We start from the raw sequence: 19,226 nt of genomic DNA on the forward strand, positions 1-19,226 counted from the left end.
CCTCAGATAAGGGTGAACGGACGGATCCTACGAGTGGTGGAAAACTTCACCTACCTGGGCAGCACTCTCTCCTGCAATGCCAACATAGATGCTGAAACCATCAACAGAATCTCCAAGGCAAGAAGCGCGTTTGGGAGACTGCGAAAGAAAGTCTGGGAGCGGAGAGGAATCAGCCTCAACACCAAGCTGAAAGTCTACCGGGCAGTCGTGCTTACCACCCTACTATACGGCTGCGAGACGTGGACTGCTTACGAAGGCACGAGCGCAGATAAACCACTTCCACCTCAGGTGTCTTCGGAACCTCCTTCACATCCGCTGGCAGGACAAAGTCCCAGACACGGAAGTTCTGAAGCAGGCAGATCTCCCTAGCACCATCACAATCATGCGCAAGGCCCAGCGGAGATGGGTGGGCCACGTCTCCCGCATGTCCGACACTCGCATCCCAAAACAACTCTTCTACGGTGAACTCGGCCAGGGCAGGCGCAAAGTCGGAGGGCAGAAGAAGCGCTACAAGGATAGTCTCAAGGTCTCTCTCAAAGACTTCTCCATCGGAACAGAGACCTGGGAGACACTTGCTGCCAACCGCTCATCCTGGCGCAGCGCAATCACCGTGGGAGCAGGGGCTGCCGAGGAGGGACGGATTCGGTCAGCGGAGCAGAAACGTCAGATGCGTAAAGCAAGAGCCGCCTGCACCAGTAGCACGGCCCCTACCCACTTCTGCCCCACCTGTGGGAGGGGCTTCCTTGCCCGGATTGGCCTCACCAGCCACCTCAGGTCTCATGGCGGCAGTTCCATCAGATGATGTCAGTTGGTTATCTTCGAACCGAAGGACGAACATTATTATGTACTTTGTGAGTAGGACCCAGAAAGAAGATCTTTACCAAGTCCTTTACCCGACATACGTAGTTAGTGATGGGAAATAAAACTACATTCTTAATTGTAAGATGTTCCTTCGTATATAAATCTAAACGGATAACGATTCGTCTATCAGAGAAATCTTTACTACAGAAACAACAGAAAAAAGATTGTCTGCAGCCAACAATATTGATGGAAGCACTCCGTCGGTTACGACGATGAGGGTTCCGGTTGATCCGAATCAACGGAACAGCCTGCTCGTGAAATTAACGTGTAAGTGGCTGAGACTCCACAGACACGTGTACCCGTAACGTAGTTCTCGGGGATATTCAGCGTGACACAGAGAGTGACAAGGCCGGCCCTTTGAAATACAGGTACAACAGAAACAGGAAGTAAGAGTAAGTTGTGGTGAAAGAGTACAGCAGGGATCACCACCATCCCTGCCGGAGCCTCGTGGAGCTTTTAGGTGTTTTCGCTCAATAAACACTCACAACGCCCGGTCTGGGAATCGAAACCGCGATCCTATGACCGCGAGTCCGCTGCCCTAACCACTGGGCCATTGCGCCTCCACAGCCAACAATATTAGGAATAAACACAAACATTTTGTGCTTGGTCTACAAACTCCTCACCATCCCTGCATATCATCTCCTGATTACACAACAGTTAGCACAAACTAGTTATAACAATAACCAATGCGACAAAATTCCTGATAATTCAGCCAATATTCTCCATATTTTCAGCCGAGATAAAAAACACAGATACGTTTCCGTTTTAATATAAACAGAGAATGCCTCAGCAATGGACACTATTGAATTTTATAGCGAAATGTTAAGAAAACACTAGTTCAAGACTATTCAGTCAATTGATTTATTATTCACGGTAAATCATTATAAACGATATTAATTATAATCAGTACAATGTAAAAGAGTGACAGTATGATAGATTGGAGGGAAATTAGAAAAGTCATTTTGTTTTTAATTATCAATTTTGTTTATAAATAAATTGAAATGGGTTTTTTTCGAACAATTTCTATAGTAATGATATATGCATTTTTGACGCAGCATTTCGTAATCTTTACGTTCGATGTTCAAATTCTACCCGTTTTGCTTTTCCTCTTTTCGGGTCCGATAAAATAAGTACCAGTTGAACACTGGGGTGAAGGGAACTGACTTACCCTTTCTCCCGAAATTTTTAGCCTTGTGACAAAATTTGCAACTAGGATAGATAAACAGATATGCATATATGCATATATGTGTTTGTATATATGTACACTCAAGCACACACACACACACACACACATATATTATATATAAGAATATATATATATATATATGTACATATATATATACATATATTATATATATATATATGTATATATATATATATATATATATATATATATATATTGATAAAAATGGTAAGACAACAAAAGAATGAAAGAGACCTCGATATTATGCAAATAGAGGAATTTATCTGTAAATAAAATATGTGACAATTATTCGGTAGCCATGATAAAACTCCGAGTTTCGGGTGTCGGGACGGAAACCCACGCTGCAATATTAGGCTCTTCAAGAACAAAATTTTTTAAATTTACTTTCAGTGTTCTGATTTCTTTTGTTTTCCTCTTCTTCTTGTTACAATTATCAGACGGCAGCCCTGCTAGGGTTTTAGTTGAACTCGACTGCGGTCTTGCGAGGGTTTCAGCGAAACAAATCGACACCAATGTTCACTTTTTTAAAAGCTTGACCCTGATTATATCGCATTTCCAAACCGAAGCGGTATACTATGGGAACAATACCTATATAATTAACCATAGCCCCCGAAAGGATGTAAGGCAAAGTCGGCCTCGATGGAATTTGAACTCAGAACGTAGCGGCAGACGAAATACCTATTTCTTTACTACCCACAAGGGGCTAAACAGGAGAGGCAAAAAAAGACAGACAAACGGATTAAGTCGTAACTGGTACTAAATTTATCGACCCCGAAAGGATGAAAAGCAAATTTGAACTCAGAACGTAGCGGCAGACGAAATACGGTCAAACTGGGACTGTGGTAAAAGATACTTGCCAAAGATGCCACGCAAAACATCAGAATCTGGAACCATATGATATAGTATCAAACTTCTTACCGCACAGCAAATTCGATTTGGGTGTCGTAATGTCTATCCGCAATATCCTCTTCTTTCCTCTCATCGGTCTGTCACTCCGAAAAGCTCTATCTGCGACGATTTCATCTCAATCGAAGGAGAGGGGCTTTCTCCGTCCGGGTTGCGGATCCGTGGAATAAGCTGCCGGACGAGATAGTGAAGATGCCGACGACCGCTCGGTTCAAAGACTCTCTTGACCAGAAATTGCCTGAACTCTTTGTATGAACACCACCCTGTACATAACTCCATGTCCCCCAACATGGCCTTGCTTTTTGCTGTTTGAGCCCAAAAATTATCTTTACTTAACTTAACTAAACAACTGCTTATAAGTGACTTTTCACTTATCTCATCTGCTCATTGCACTATCGAATCAGTAACAACCACTTTAGAATAGTTTCCACATTGTTTGACTACCCTCTACTATTCTCTGACTTTCTTATTTTTTAAAATCAATATTTGTTTTCCCTAAGGCGGCGAGCTGGCAGAAACGTTAGCACGCCGGCCGAGATGCGTAGCCGTATTTCGTCTGCCACTACGTTCTGAGTTCAAATTCCGCTGAGGTCGACTTTGCTTTCATCCTTTCGGGGTCGATTAAATAAGTACCAGTTACGCACTGGGGTCGACATAATCGACGTAAACCGTTTGTCTTTTTTTGTCCCTCCTGTGTTTAGCCCCTTGTGGGTAGTAAAGAAATAGGTCTTTCGTCTGCGCTACGTTCTGAGTTAAAATTCCGTCGAGGCCGACTTTGCCTTACATCCTTTCGGGGGCTATGGTTAATTAAGTACCAGTTGCGTACTTGGGTTGATCTAATCGACTGGCCCCCTCCCCTAACATTTTGGGCATCGTGCCAAAGTAGAAAATAATATTTGTTTTCCCTTTTTACACCTTTTTCTTTTCAGATGATTCAGAACATCAAGAGTGTCTATCTACGTGCGAGAATGCTTCATCATTTATAAGCCACAACCCGCTTTTGCCTTTTTGTTCCTTCTCCACTAATTTTGCCCAAAACCTTGCACAAAACACTTTGTATATGCCCCTTAACACGTGGAGCAGTGTTAGTGTGTACGACGGAAAATTATTTAATTGTATGCTACCGTATTTACTCCGTCCACCTGTTCACCTTGTTCCGCGTTTTCCACATGTTGCCACGGCCAGTTGTGTTCTATGTTCTCTTGACATTAAAATCTGATAAATCGACATCAAAAGTGATGGATTCTCTGAGTAATGTTTCAGCCGAAACAAATTACTAAATTCTCTAATAGCATTGAGTGCATTTTCTAACAACGTTTCCTTCCATTTCTACAAAGTATCACAGAAAAATCTATAATTTTTAAATCTAAAACTGTGCGTTATGCAGACGCTTTCCGTATAAACTCACTAACAGTAGTGCTTAAATTTGCATATGCTTGCCAGCGAGATCATAAAACTGCTGGTGTGTTGAAAGTCTTTCATTTCAAACCTTTAATGTATGTAGTACAGAGTATATGAAAAAAAATTAGGCAGAAATATTTGCGCTTGCAAACATCCGTCAACATAGGCGTCGGGTTCAGTCCAACTGCGTGGCACCTTGGGCAAGTGTCTCCGACTATAGACTTGAGCCGACCAAAGCCTTGTGAGTAGATTTGGTTGACGGAAACTGAAAGAATCCCGTCGTATATATGTATATATGTGTGTGTGTGTGTATATATGTTTGTGTGTCTGTGTTTGTCCCCCACCCCAACATCGCTTGACAACCGATGCTAGTGTGTTTACGTCCCCGTAACTTAGCGGTTCGGCAAAAGCGGCCGATAGAATAAGTCCTGAGGTCGATTTGCTCAACTTTAAGGCGGTGCTCCAGCATGGCCACAGTCAAATGACTGAAACAAGTAAAAGAGTAAAAGATAGTATAGGCAAAGGTCCAAAAACCAGAGGGTTGGCTGATTACAAGGTGAAATACTTAGATTTGTAAAGACGATTTCGCATAGCGCAAAAGAGACGTTGAAAGCAGCTTAAGAAGGCTGATGCTCGGCGGTCTACATGGTAGAAGAGGAAAGGTTCTAGTGAGAACTGAGTAACTGAGTGAGTGATGTCAGCATACGTGTATGTCTGATTCTGCTTTACGTATGTATCTAGTCATACAATCATCTGCAAACAGCGTTTAATTTAATTTTCCAAAGTACCACCACTCGAAGAGACTGTTTTAGTTTATAGGAATTTGCCAAAAGCTATTAAAATCAAAACAATTAGTAAACAATCATTATCACAATACCAACAACAGTTTAGCAACGACAAAAAAAAAAACTAATACAAGAAATAAAATTTATAAGCAAAACAACCCAAAACATTAAAAAAAACACACACATTTGTTATAATAGAACCTAAACCAATATATAAACACTAAATATTAATTCCTGGTAAAGAAAATAAAATTCCACATTTCTCGATGGACAGGTATTTATCAATAATTATAATTGAATTGTTTTCCGATATATTCAAATAAATTTTTCTCATAAACGAATTAGAAATAAAATATATTCCTAAAGTCAAGAACCTTCTACCATTTTTATTTTCTAGACTTTCTAGAGTTTCGTTATGTATATTTTTTTATTGTTGTTATCATTACAATTATTATTATCATCATCGTAATCAACATCATCATTATTTTAGCACCATCATCATCATCGTCGACGTCGTCGTTATCATCATCATCATCATCATCATCATCATCATCATCATCATCATCATTATTTCTTTTTGTCCCTGGTTTTGTTGCAACTCCTACATTCTTGCATGCGTAGCGGGTTTACTACCTGCTGCCTACAGTACCATGCTATCTGTTCTTTTTAGCTATCAAATACATTCCTGATTATTCTGGCCGTGCCGAGGAGTGTTATTATTATTATTATATTATTATTATTATTATTATTATTATTATTATTATTATTATTATTATTATCATTGCCTTTGCACAGCTGGAGATGTACTACGGTGTCAGCTATTCCCTACCAGTGAACTGAGGTAACACCTCTTATTTTTCGAGCACCTTCCGGAGTATTCAAGCGGTTCAAAGCAGTGCTCCACCCTCATAGCAGCCCCCATTTGTTCAATGCACTTCTCAAGATTTTTGCTCACTGTTCCCAGGCCTCCAATAATTATTGGCACTACCACCACCTCTTTCATCGACCACAACTAATTAATCTCCCAAGCTAACCTGCCATATCTATCGACTTTTCTTTCTTCCTTATTGCATACCTTGTTGTCAGCTGGGCTTGCTATATCTATGATCCAGCTTAGTTTGCTTTCTTTCTCAATTAAGACTATGTCTGGCTTCTTACTCTCTATCTCATGGTCGCACACATTATTATTTTTTTATTATTATTATTATTATTGTTGTTGTTGTTGTTGTTGTTGTTGTTGTTGTTGTTACGTAATTTATTTAGTAAGGGTGTCATGCTGAGATTTGGTGACAAGTCTCATTCAAATCTGAAGAAGCTTCTTAGAATTCTTATAGAATACATGATAGCACTTTTCTTCCAGCCAACTACGCGAGTTTCAATTCCGATATCCTCCATCCTCTCAGACAGCAGGAGTGCTACGTCAAGAGAATCAATTACCACAGGAAAGTTTGTTAGATTTGTGTTCCATATATTCTTCGTCTCTCTGAAAACCTTCGTTTGTAGTCACCACCGTCTTCAGTGACTGGACCGCTGCAACTTACACTGATGATTTTCGGTGGTCAACGTAAATGACTAAGGCTTCACAAATTGCGAAGGCTTCACAAATTGCTAAGGCTTCACAAATTGCTAAGGCTTCGCAAATTGCTAAGGCTTCACAAATTGCTAAGGCTTCACAATCATTGGGGACATTATCCCCCCATTTTTTTTTCATTTTTGCCCTGATGTGTCCCTCCGTACCACACAAGTGGTGTCTTGGCTTTTGGCCTCTACTGCAAGATGCAGACCCAACTTATTTGTAAGAGGGATAAAGTTTCTGGTATTTTCCACATCTTCCATTCTGATGTGATGGATGATCACCATTGTGATTCCAAACCAAAACTCCTTCTCCGTCTGAATTCGAAAAAAGTGTCACGGCCCTTCAAAGCTACGCAGGGCAACAGCCACGTGATGTTTATCTCAGGTGGTGTTCAGGTCCTTATCCACAGATATGTTAGATAGATGATGTTCTTGTAATATATCGACATTACGGAAGGCATTTTCTCTTGAGGAGGAGCTCTACGTTCCTGAACTGCTTTGCGCAATTCGCATGATTTATATCTGTCCCTGTTTATTTCAGGACACTTTCTACCTGATCATGTGTTGTAGTTTCTAAGCGTTGGGTAAAGCCAACATACAAGTGAATCAACACAGTCTTTCGGATACTTTCCGCTGTGGAGGCATATGGCCTAGTGGCTAGAGCAGCGGACTCGCAGTCGAGGGATCGCGGGTTCGATCTCAGACCGGGCGATGTGTGTGTTTATGAGCGAAACACCTAATCTCCACACCGCTTCGGCAGAAGGTAATGGCGAACTTCTACTGACTCTTTTGCTACAACTTTCTCCCCCTCTTTCGTCTTGCAGCTCACCTGCGACAGACCGGCGTCCCGTCCAGGTGGGGAACCTATACGCCAAGAAACCGGGAAACCGGCCCTTATGAGCCAGGCATGGCTCGAGAAGGAACAGACACTACCCTCCGCCTTACCGTTACCATTTTTGTTGTTTTTCTTATTGTTGCCTTTGTAGTTGTTGTTCTTCTGCATGCACTGTTCCTACAGCGGCCCGGAACAGCTGGAATATTCCGACGGAAATGTGGGGTTATTTTCTCTAATGGGATTTAAAGTCTTAGGAGTCGTTCATCCTGATGCCTTTGACAGCGGACGCTAAAATGGCTGTAATTCCAATATAGAACAAATCAGACGACGATTGCTGTTTTGAGTCACAATTCAGCACTCCTCCTTCTTAATCCAATGTTGAAGGTGGCGGGGTCCTTAATGAAGGTTTTAACAAAACTGAAAATAGTGAAAAAAAATAATAAATTTCAACAAAATTTAGCAAAACGTCGGAAACCGATGTAGCAGATATATCCACCACAAGCCACAAAAACAAAAACAACAAAAGCTACAGCAGCAAAAACAACAACAGGAACTATTCTTTCCACTATAGACACAAGTCCTGACATTGAGGGGGTAGGGAGGTGACCCCCAGCACTTGAGTGGTACCTTTTTCATCGACCTCGAAAGGATGAACGGCAAAAGTCGATCTCAGCAGAACATGAACTCAGGACGTAAAGACGGACGAAATGCCGTGAAGTGTTTTTACTCGGCGTGCTAACGAGTCGGCCAACTCGCCGCCTTACAACAGCAATAACAACAACAACAACAATAACAACGCTTGTAATTGTTTCTCGCTTGTGCACAAATCACAAATCCAGAAATTTGCCAACAATATTATTATGATTTCGATTAGGCCATTGTTATTTATTGGCGATTACGTTCCAAATGAGTTTTACTAATTCAGACTTTTTGCTGGTAAATTCTTGTTTTCTATTACGTGGATTATTGTTATAATGTCATTCTCAATAGCAGAGTTTTGAAACGATCAAGTTTTTGTTCTTGTTTTTATATCGTGACTTGCACACTTTCGTTTTATATCGATCATACAGTTTTGTTTGATTTTTTAAAAGCATTTTTATTAGCAATAATGACATTTTACTTAATAATTATATTAATGGTTTACATTAACAGGGTAAAAATCTATCTACGGATTTTGTTTATTCTATATATTGTAAATTTTAATTTCGTTTAGAGATAAACACTCATGTGAATGCTACGTTTTCATTTTTCTTACCGTAAATACACACAAACAGTAGTATATTTTCAACCACACACATACACACACACACTTATAGAGAGCTCTCTACATAGAGATATACATAAAATATATGAAGATAGATAGATAGATAGATAGAGAGAGAGAGAGAGAGAGTAGGTGAGTGAGCGAGAGAGAAAACAGAAAGCGATTATATATATATATATATATATATAAACATACATGACAACAAATACATATGAATATATATACGTCTCCATATATATATATATATATACAAACATACATGTATGTATATATATATGTGTATATATATGTATGTATATATAATATATATATATATATATATATATATATATCTATATATATATATATATATATACACAGACATATGTATGTATGTATATATATATTATATGTATATATATTATATATATATATGATATATATATATATATAATATATATATATATATATATATGAATGTATGTAGCTGTATGTCTATTTATACATACACACCCGCGCGCGTATATGCGTACGGTTATGTATGCATTTACGTGTATGTCTATATACTCATAAATAGGCGTCGTACACCAATTTTATGATATCTGGTTTTTCATGTTTCATACCTGTCGGATCTCACCTTCCCTCATTATGATTTCGACAAATGTTTTCATTAATTATTTCTTTCACGGTTTGTTTCTCTCCTTGTATTTAATTTTACGTTTGTTTATATATTTATTTATATATACTTCATCCTAATATTTGTATTATCTGATTTAACCTCTTGTTTGCAACTCCTGCAAACATACACAGCCATCCACCCACGCACGCACACACACACACACACACACACACACACACACACACACATATATATTTAAATATATACGTGCGTGTGTGAATGTATGTATTTGTGTATGTATGCATATATATACATATATATATATATACATATATATATATATATGTATATATATATATATAATATATATATATAATATATATATATATATATATATAACAACAGAGTGATTGTGTATGAGTATTTGTCTGTGTGTGTGTATGTGTGTGTGTGTGTGTGCGTGTGCGTGTGTGGTCCTATTATTACATTTTCGTATTTAATACTTCCAATCTATTGTCACGCAGAGATTGCAAAAGCGATAGTAAAAACAACTACAATACTATTTCCCATCTCACAGATAGGCATCAACAATTGCATTAAACCCAATGAAACAAACGAAAAACATGAATAATAAAAAACCCATCCACATCGCCACCATCTTTAATATCATCGAAAATATCAACAGATATAATAATACTAGAAGATATTACTAGCGAAACATAAAACTATTAAATTTCATGAACAGATGGTAGAGAAGTTGCTTCCGAGGTGATGATGCGGTACAGAAAATAATTTTATCACGGCTAGAATATATAGATTTATTTTATCGTTTTTGATAAATAATGCAGTATTTATAAAATATTTTCGTCGTTTATCACATTAGTGAGAAACAAAAGATGTTATAATTTTGATTGTTATTCTGATTATCAATTTCCAATAGCTTAATGGCTGTTTCTAGTGAACCCTCAGGTTCATTTTGTCGTAGCTGTGTGCAGCCCTTGATTTGGTGCATGTAAGATGTGTTTGTATAAAACATCTTTCTTTGGCTGCTTCTCTTCTTTCTTGGTCTTCTGTTTTACTTTTCTGTTTTTCTGTTTTTCATTTCTGTAGAATTCGTGTTGCGATTGATTTCTGTTGTTTTATTGGATGGTGATTGCGATTCGATTTGTTGTGTGAGTTCTGTTTTATGATCATTGCAGGGATCTGTTGAAAAGACATAATCGCTTGTGACCCCGACGAAATGTGTTACGGTAATTACCTACGGATCTTGCTGACTTGAAATCCTACGAAAACCGTTTCTGTCTTCGTTGTCACTAAATACAGAACCAGTCAAATAATGAAATCTTGTATATTTATCCTTCATTTCTCCAAAGATCTGGCCTTGTATGTATACTTAATTGTGAAAACCTACTTCTTCCTACCACAGATTTTCTGACTACGAAAACTCACCTTTCGAGGAAAATACTTTTGAGAAGCTGCTTACGATATTCTTGTGAAAAGAAATCCCAAAGCAATAGAAAACGAAAGATGCTGCTCAGATGAGGCCTGAAGGCATCGAACAGACACACTTTCACATTTCTGGCACCAGCATAATCACAAACGTCTCCATCACGAAAAACATCCAATAGACATTACAAACGAACAGACAACACGGTCCGTGAAATGCGGCCCCAATCACTTTCGGCAATTAGCATCAACAACTACACTGTCACAGATGCAAACAACAATGTCACATTATAAACCGACAGAGAGACATTATTCACAACGAACACATCACAACCACAAATCAGAAATATTTTTAAAAAATCAAGATAACGGCAAAATCAAAACGCTCCAAGAGTTTGTCACAGGGACTATAAATATTGTAAGAAACATCTTTGATTAACCGAAAAGACGGAACAGCTGTCTTTTCCACAGAAATAAGTGGTTCTTCTTGTTTCCCTCTCGCTTGTCAAACATATAAAGGAGGTGTGAATGCACGTGGCCTGGGGTCACCTTGAAAGCAAAACTACCTCATCAATGACCTGTGGTCACTCGATATCGATGTGATGCCTATCAGCTAGAATTTCCGAATCAGTGACTAGCGTGTCCATTTACGGCAGCTACGGGTTGTATGCATGTCCAAAATAGACAGGAATGGTTGGTGGATTAGCTGTGTCGCTTCGGAAAGGACTGCATATTTTGATACTACTCGGATTCCAGCACCCATAACGCAAATCAATGGTGTTGAACGTATTATTTCCGGGTTATATAAAAAGAGTAAACGCCAACTTCTCCGACTGCCCATTCCCCATTTCTTGTTCTATACCATTTCAGACCGCTGTGACTATGTTAACACTCATTATATTCACGGAAAAATGGAAACGGTTTAGTGAAGGCTTTTCAATGCCTGATTCCCGGTCACAATGCCATGTATTGCATAAGAGTGTCGATAAATTAAATAATAGTGAATTACTGGGATCGATATCATTGATTGTATCGCTTGTCGTAAACTCATCCCCTTCTGCTTATATCAGTTACCATTATGATTCCTTATTATTAAAAGAGAAAAAAAAAAGGCAAACAGTCTATTTCGATGGAATTGGCGATAATGAAATCGACTTTTCATTGTTATTAAGTCGTTGTGTTGTTACCGTTGCATTCTTAGAATACATCACCGTCACCATCTTCATCACCATCAAAACCATCATCACCATCATCACCTCCTCCTCATCCTACTCATCCTCCTCATCATCATCACTTTCATTACCATCATCAACATTATCACTATCATGCCCCTCCACATCATCATCATCATCATCATTATTATTATTATTATTATATTATTATTATTATTATTATTAGTAGTAGTAGTAGTAGTAGTAGTAGTAGTAGTAGTAGTAGTAGTAGTAGTAGTGGTGGTGGCGGCGGTGGTGGTGGTTGTGGTAGTCGTGGTCGTCGTTGTCGTCATCGTCGTCGTCGTCATCGTCGTCGTCGTTGTCGTCGTCGTCGTCGTCGTCGTAGTAGTAGTAGTAGTAGTTTGTATCATCGTTTCCTTGCTAAATGTTTTCGGCAGACTCAATGGCCGCAACCGTAACCATAGAGGGGGAACCGAAGCTACTGGATTCGGAATGATAACTGAATTGGATAAATGTATAAAGTGGTTGATGAGAGAGAGAGAGAGAGGAAATAACATGTTCCCTTATCAAATCGATAATCACAAGCTGATCCGAAAGCAGACGCCCACGTCCACCGCGTTGTTAATGTAGTCTTTGTTGTAGAAGGTACCGAGAGCCTGATCAGTATGGCCATCAACATTCTCGCCCTCACAGATAGAAACATCGCTTTAATAATCACACCACTATCTTCTTGATCGGCGTTATTGTCACCAGCAACATGAAGATCGTTATAACAATCGCATTGGAGCCGTTGATGTTGCTATGTTTCTTGGATCAGAACTAACGGAAGCTAAGCAACAGCTTCAACTGCTGGTAAATATTTTATTAACTTTCGAAGACAAAAAAATCTGTGAATATCACATAGCAATTTGTCAGCGAATCAAGCAATAATAATTTGCGAAGTTGTCAAAATAATGTACGAAAATATATAGAAACCGTCATTATTGTTATAAGCTTACAATTGTCTCTCAAAGAGGGTGCCGCGAAGAGAAATAATTCGTTACGAAGAGGTTTTAAAACCAGTAACACAATATTCATTTCATTCTGCGCAAAGGACCCTTAAAAACAAATGAGTAACAGGAAACAGAATAAAGACTCTCAATAACTCCGCAGATTTCACTTTCCGATCTCTGTGACTGGAAACAGGCGAGAGCCACAAGCGTGAAATGGCGTTGGTTATCGATATTCTGTGAAGTTGTTAAATTCATGACTTTCTCATTACTTCTAAACGTTTATATTTGAGAGGTGCTTAAAACAATACACTTGAACAACATAAACGAAAAGGAAAATGGTGAATAATCTGAAATGTGTGTATGTTTCAGTGTATATGTATCTATACACGCGCACACACACACGCAAAAACACGCACGCATACATATATATAAACGTACGTACATATGTATGTGTGTAGAGATAGATAGACAGATAGACAGACAGACAGACAGATAGACAGATAGATAGATAGATAGATAGATAGATAGAAAGACAGATGGATAGATAGATAGATAGATAGATAGATAGATAGATATATAGATAGATAGATAGATAGATAGATAGATAGATAGATAGATAGATAGATAGAGAAGATAGATAGATAGATAGATAGATAGATAGATAGATAGATAGATAGATAGATAGATAGATAGATAGATAGAGAAGATAGATAGATAGATAGATAGATAGATAGATAGATAGATAGATAGATAGATAGATAGATAGATAGATAGATAGATAACTTTTTATTGTAGCCACACAGGGCTAAACAGAATAAAAATGGACGAAATACAATGTAGAATTTTTTCTTTTCGAGGTGGGATGGGTGGGGCACAAAAAAAAACACGTTTGATCAATAGAGATCTGTGGGTTGTGTGGTGTATAAAAAGGCAATATATATATATATATATAAGGTTCACAGTTTAGGTGTAGCCTTGGAAAGAAAAACCTACAAAAAAGACCAAGGTCACCTCAGACAATTCGAAAAAGAACACATGAGTAAGTCGCCTTACTTCTCGTTGTCTCTTTTGGTTACAGATTTATGCTTAAAATAGTGTCGTCTTTCATACTGACCATTTTTGCCACTTTTACCCACTTTTTATTAAAACATTCGTTCGACAAAGCATTCCTCTCTATTCTCATCCTCCTTTTCAAGTGGTACTTGAAAAAGTTGACGAGAGACTGACCAGAGAGGAAGGTGTTTGTTTGCAGTCCTTTCAAACGCGTCCACCACACACATTCTTTCGCCATAGCCATCAGCGTAACGAAAACCGTTTTCCCTTCCCGTTTAAAGGAAGGTGGTGGAACAATATCCAAGACAGACTCGGCCGATAGGCGAGCCCGACCTACACATGACAACATCTGTTCGACGAAGGACCACAGCTCTGAAATATCTGGACACTGCACGAGTGCGTGCAGAACGGTTTCGTCGCTCTGACCGCATCTCGGGCAGGTCGGTCCGGTGATGGTTTTCGAACCGTGTCTGTAGCTCTTCTCTCGAACAGGTAGTGCGTCTCGATAGCACTGCCAAGCCAGGGATTTCTGGAAGTTATCCATAGGCCCCGGCCCGAACGTCGTCCTGAACAGGCGGGTTAGGAATTCCTCGTCGACGCCCAGGTTTGCCCCGAGTGTGTCGTCGGACCTCCCCTCCACTAGTCCTCTATAGAACGCTTTAGTCGTTTGTAAGTTGCACAAACAAAGACCCAAACAAGGGGAATTTTATAGATAATTTCAGTCGGCGGAGCTGCTGTAGAGCTTGGCGACACACTCAGTGCCAATCGCCCAGTTTCGGTCTCTTTTTGATCCACGTTTGCAGTTCGGTCAGTGAGACGAGCTGCGGGAAGTCGCGCCTCACAAACGGCGCCCACACCTGTTCACCGTCATCGATGAATTTCCAGAGATGTCGCAGTCTCAGCGCATGCCTGCGCATCATCAACCACGGCATGTCCAGTCCTCCATTCAACGGATGTTGACAGCAAATGGACTTCCTCACCATCGGAACGCCACCCTTCCACAGGAAGCGGAAGAGTATGCGTTCCAGTTTGGTGATGGTGGCGTCGGGACAAGGTACGACGGTCAGGCGGTAATCGATGACGGATGCGATGTACGCGTTCGCCACCTCCGCCCGGCCTTTTAGAGACATCTTTCTCTCGGCCCATGTTTGGCTGAGAGCGACCACTCTATTCGTGATCTCGTCCCAGTTCTTATCCATTTGGAGGTCCGGACTGAACCAGACCCCGAGCAATTTAACCGGTCCGTCCGTCCAGCGTCCCACTACTGAGCCGCAGTCGGACGGCATGGGCTTACTTCTCCAGGTGCCGAGTAGCAAACCCACTGACTTTACCGGGTTAATCTTTGCTCCCGTCACCGTTTCGTATTTTCTTAGTGTCTCGCCAATCATCTTGATGTGTTTGTCGCTCGACACTATGACGGTGACATCGTCCGCATATGCCGACACGCTCGTCCCGCAACCCAGTTCCCGTGGGATGCCCCTCAGTGTCGCCAGCTTCCGCAGTAGCGGCTCGAGAGTCAATACATACAGAAGCGCCGACAGGGGACACCCCTGACGGACCGAACGCGTGATGTCAAACGGTTTCGACAGGTGACCGTTCACCCGAATCACCGATCGGATGCCGCTATACAAGGCAGCGATCCAACCGCGGAAGACGGGACCGAAGCCAACCGCCCTGAGGACGGCCGCCAAGTACCGATGGTCGACCCTATCGAAGGCTTTAGACTGATCCAAATTTATCAGCGCCCCACCCATGCCAGGATCCTTAACTACCCTGTCCACAATGTAGCGCATCAGATGGAGGTTGTCATGTATGGTTCTGCCCGGCACGGCGCATGTTTGCGCCCTGTCGTCCAGTTTACCAATGACAAGCGCCAACCTCTCGGCTATTACTTTGGCCAAAATTTTCAAATCTGCGTTGAGCAGAGTGATGGGCCTGAAATTATCTATAAAATTCCCCTTGTTTGGGTCTTTCTTCAGCAACGTTACTGCACCTCGGCTCACGAAACCGGGGATTCTCCCGTTTTGTTGCCAGTTGCAGTAGACTGATGCCAAGAGGTCGCCAAACAAGTCTGGCATTTGACAATACAGCTCGTAGGGTAAACCATCCAATCCAGGCGACTTATCCCTCGCGCAGCCCGCCATCGCAACCCACACGTCAGCGGCTGTGATGGGACTTTCACAACACTCCGCTTCTCTTGCGAGAGCCGCGGCAGGTCGGTCAGGTAGGCACTGAAATCCATCCCGCGTTCCGACCTACCACTCGCACCAAACAGTCGAGCAAAGTGCTGTTGAAAGGCCTCACACATCCTTTCGGGTTCGAGTAAACTGCATCCCTGTTGATCTATTAGAGACCGAATAGTGGCTCTGTTGCCACGCTGCGCCTCCGCTACCCGGGCCTCTCGCGCAGCTTCGATCCCTTCGTTCCTTAAGGCACGCATTTTAGCTCTGACGACGCAACCTTCGTGCTTGGCGTTGAGGTGTTGGTCGAGGGCCATCCTCGCAGCCAGCACTTTGGTTGCGCTGCCAGTGGTAAGTGCCTCTTCTAGTTTCTTAACTAAGTCTCCCTCTACTCTATTTCGTTCTATCGCTAATTCCTTGCTAAACCTAATTGATTCCGATTTTATTGCCATTTTCAGGGCGTACCACCAGCGGTTGTTAACGACGGCTCCCGTCAGCGCCCTCTTAATTAATTCGCTAATCCGGTTCCTGTAAACCTGTCGCGCTAACAGCGACGTGTTCAGTTTCCAGTAACCGGGACCCTGCCTATGTGTTTTATCTAAGTCGAGCGTACACGTAACAAATTTGTGATCTGTGTAGCTGACTATTTTAAATTGTGGACATCCTACACTATCCCTATCCGCTGTCCTGCATAGAATTCTATCTAGATAAGATCTCGACGATCCGACGCGTTTGTCCAAGTCCACGTTGGCACGTTCGGATGGTCGAGTCGGAACCTGTCAGACAAATGGAAACGTCTGAGCAGGTCTTTGAGGCTCTTACACCCCCTTCTATTCCTATCCCTTCCCACATAATCTAGATGCGTGTCCAAGGTAGCGTTCCAATCCCCTACTAACAGTAAAGGTCTAGACGTACCCAGGAAAACCTCTAGACGTCTGAAGAAATCCGCCCGACCCGTTAAGGACGGTGCATAAATTGCTATCAGACGGAATGCACACCCATTTCTGCCATCCACGTCCAAGACAACCAGCCTACCCTCCGGGTCTAGGAATATTGCTCTTATTTTTACATTTAGACTCTTTCGGAAAAGCACCGCAGTACCTCCACCACCCATGTTCGGCAGACAGGGAGAAAAATAAATGTCAAATTGATTGCCAAACATGGACTCGAGGGCCCGCGGCTTACTGAGTCTGGTTTCACTGATAGATACTATATCCACATTCAGTGACTTGATGTCGTTTAGAAGGTAACCTTGCTTCCAAGCCGACGCCAAGCCACGCGCATTCACACAACCTAATTTAAGCATACTTGACATTTACGAAAATTGTGTTTTACACACTACATTAGAAGAGACAAGAGGCAAGAGGGGAGGTCACTTACTCATTTTAAAAGTTTCATTTTTTTCTTCTTCTTTTGTATTGTTTTTGATGAGGTGTTTGTATAGTTTTTTCGACAGGTATCGTTGAAACCCACCTACCGCATTCGGAAATATTATTGTTTTCAGTATGTGGTGTTGTGCTTGTCTTATGTGTAAAATTCTGATGTGTTTCGGTGGAGTGGTGTGCGGATGATTGTTTGTCTTAAAGTCATCTTCACAGATGACCGTGCTGGATGTGATGTAGTCCATTAATTCTTTATTGTCTGTGTCTATTGCAGTTAGTTGTGTGTGTGGTTTTACGGTTTCATTGCTTTTTTGATTGTCTAGGGGGATGTTGCCCGGAGTTAGATATCTCCCTGCTTTACTTCCTTGTTTGGTGGATTTTTGGGATCTTTTCCTTTTACCCCCTGTGGCTATTTGCCATTCCGTCGAACTTTCGTCGTCCGACGTATCAGTAGAAGGTAAACGCAAAGCATTTGCATTACTATGTATGCTTGTAAAAATTGTTGATGTTTTGTGCGGTGTTTGTGTTGTTGTGGTCTTAGGGGTAGAATTTGTCTTCTCGTCACTGTTTTCTGTCTTTTTAATTGTCGTCCTGGGTGTGGGTATTGGTCTATTTTTTGTTGATTCAACATGTTTAATTTGTTGTGACGTCAACGGTGATTGTGTTGGTACTGTTTCTCTTCTTGGTGATGTTGTTGGGGTTTGTTTGCTGGTTTGTTGTTTTTCTTGGTATTGTTCCATAATTGAGTGTGTTGGTGTTGGTGTTGGCAACAAGGGTTTTTTATTTGTTTTCTGATTTGTTCTTTCTTGTTTTTTCTGTACCAGAGCGCACTTGGCAATTGAATGTTCGGGGCTGCCACAGTTGTAGCATCTAGGCTTTTTGCCTTCTGCTACAACATATAGGCATTGCCCATTTTCCAAGTGGATCTTATCCGGTAGGCTCTCGATAGATGCCCCCTCAATCTGTATGGTCACCACTATTGTCTTCCCACCCCAAATGTCGCCAAGGTACACGGCAGTTTCCAAAATGTTGATATTTTTTAAATGGTAACAGATTGCCCCTGTTATCCATTTGTTAGGAATCTCGGGAGGTACATTTTTAATAGTGATTCGACTCACTCTCTGGTTTTTATAGTATGGGACCATGATGATTTCATCATTTCCCAGAGACTCAGTAGAGTGAGCTTTTGCCACTTCCTGGTTAGGGAAGTGGACCACTACTGTGTTATACTGGGGACCCCAGTTTATATATTCTTTTTCTTTCATTATGTTTTTTAAGCATTTTTCTACATCCGTTTTTGTAATCTGTTCATTTAGTTTTTTGTTTTTTCTTATAAGTTTATAAATAATTGTCTTATTTTCTATTTCTTGCTTTATGTGTTGAGGTGTATGCAGCACTAAATCTTGTCCACGGGTTGTAAAGAGAGCTCTTGTTTCTATGAGCTCTTCATTTGTAAATGTTACAATCTCCTTCTTCTGGCGAAGAGTGTCAGCGAAATTTACTGGTGTTGTTGATTTTTTGTATTAACATCTTCACTATTAGATAGTTCATTTTTATTGTTGTTCTTGTTGT

The sequence above is a fragment of the Octopus sinensis genome, linkage group LG7 (genome assembly GCF_006345805.1).
Source record: "Octopus sinensis linkage group LG7, ASM634580v1, whole genome shotgun sequence".
Classification (NCBI taxonomy): domain Eukaryota; kingdom Metazoa; phylum Mollusca; class Cephalopoda; order Octopoda; family Octopodidae; genus Octopus; species Octopus sinensis.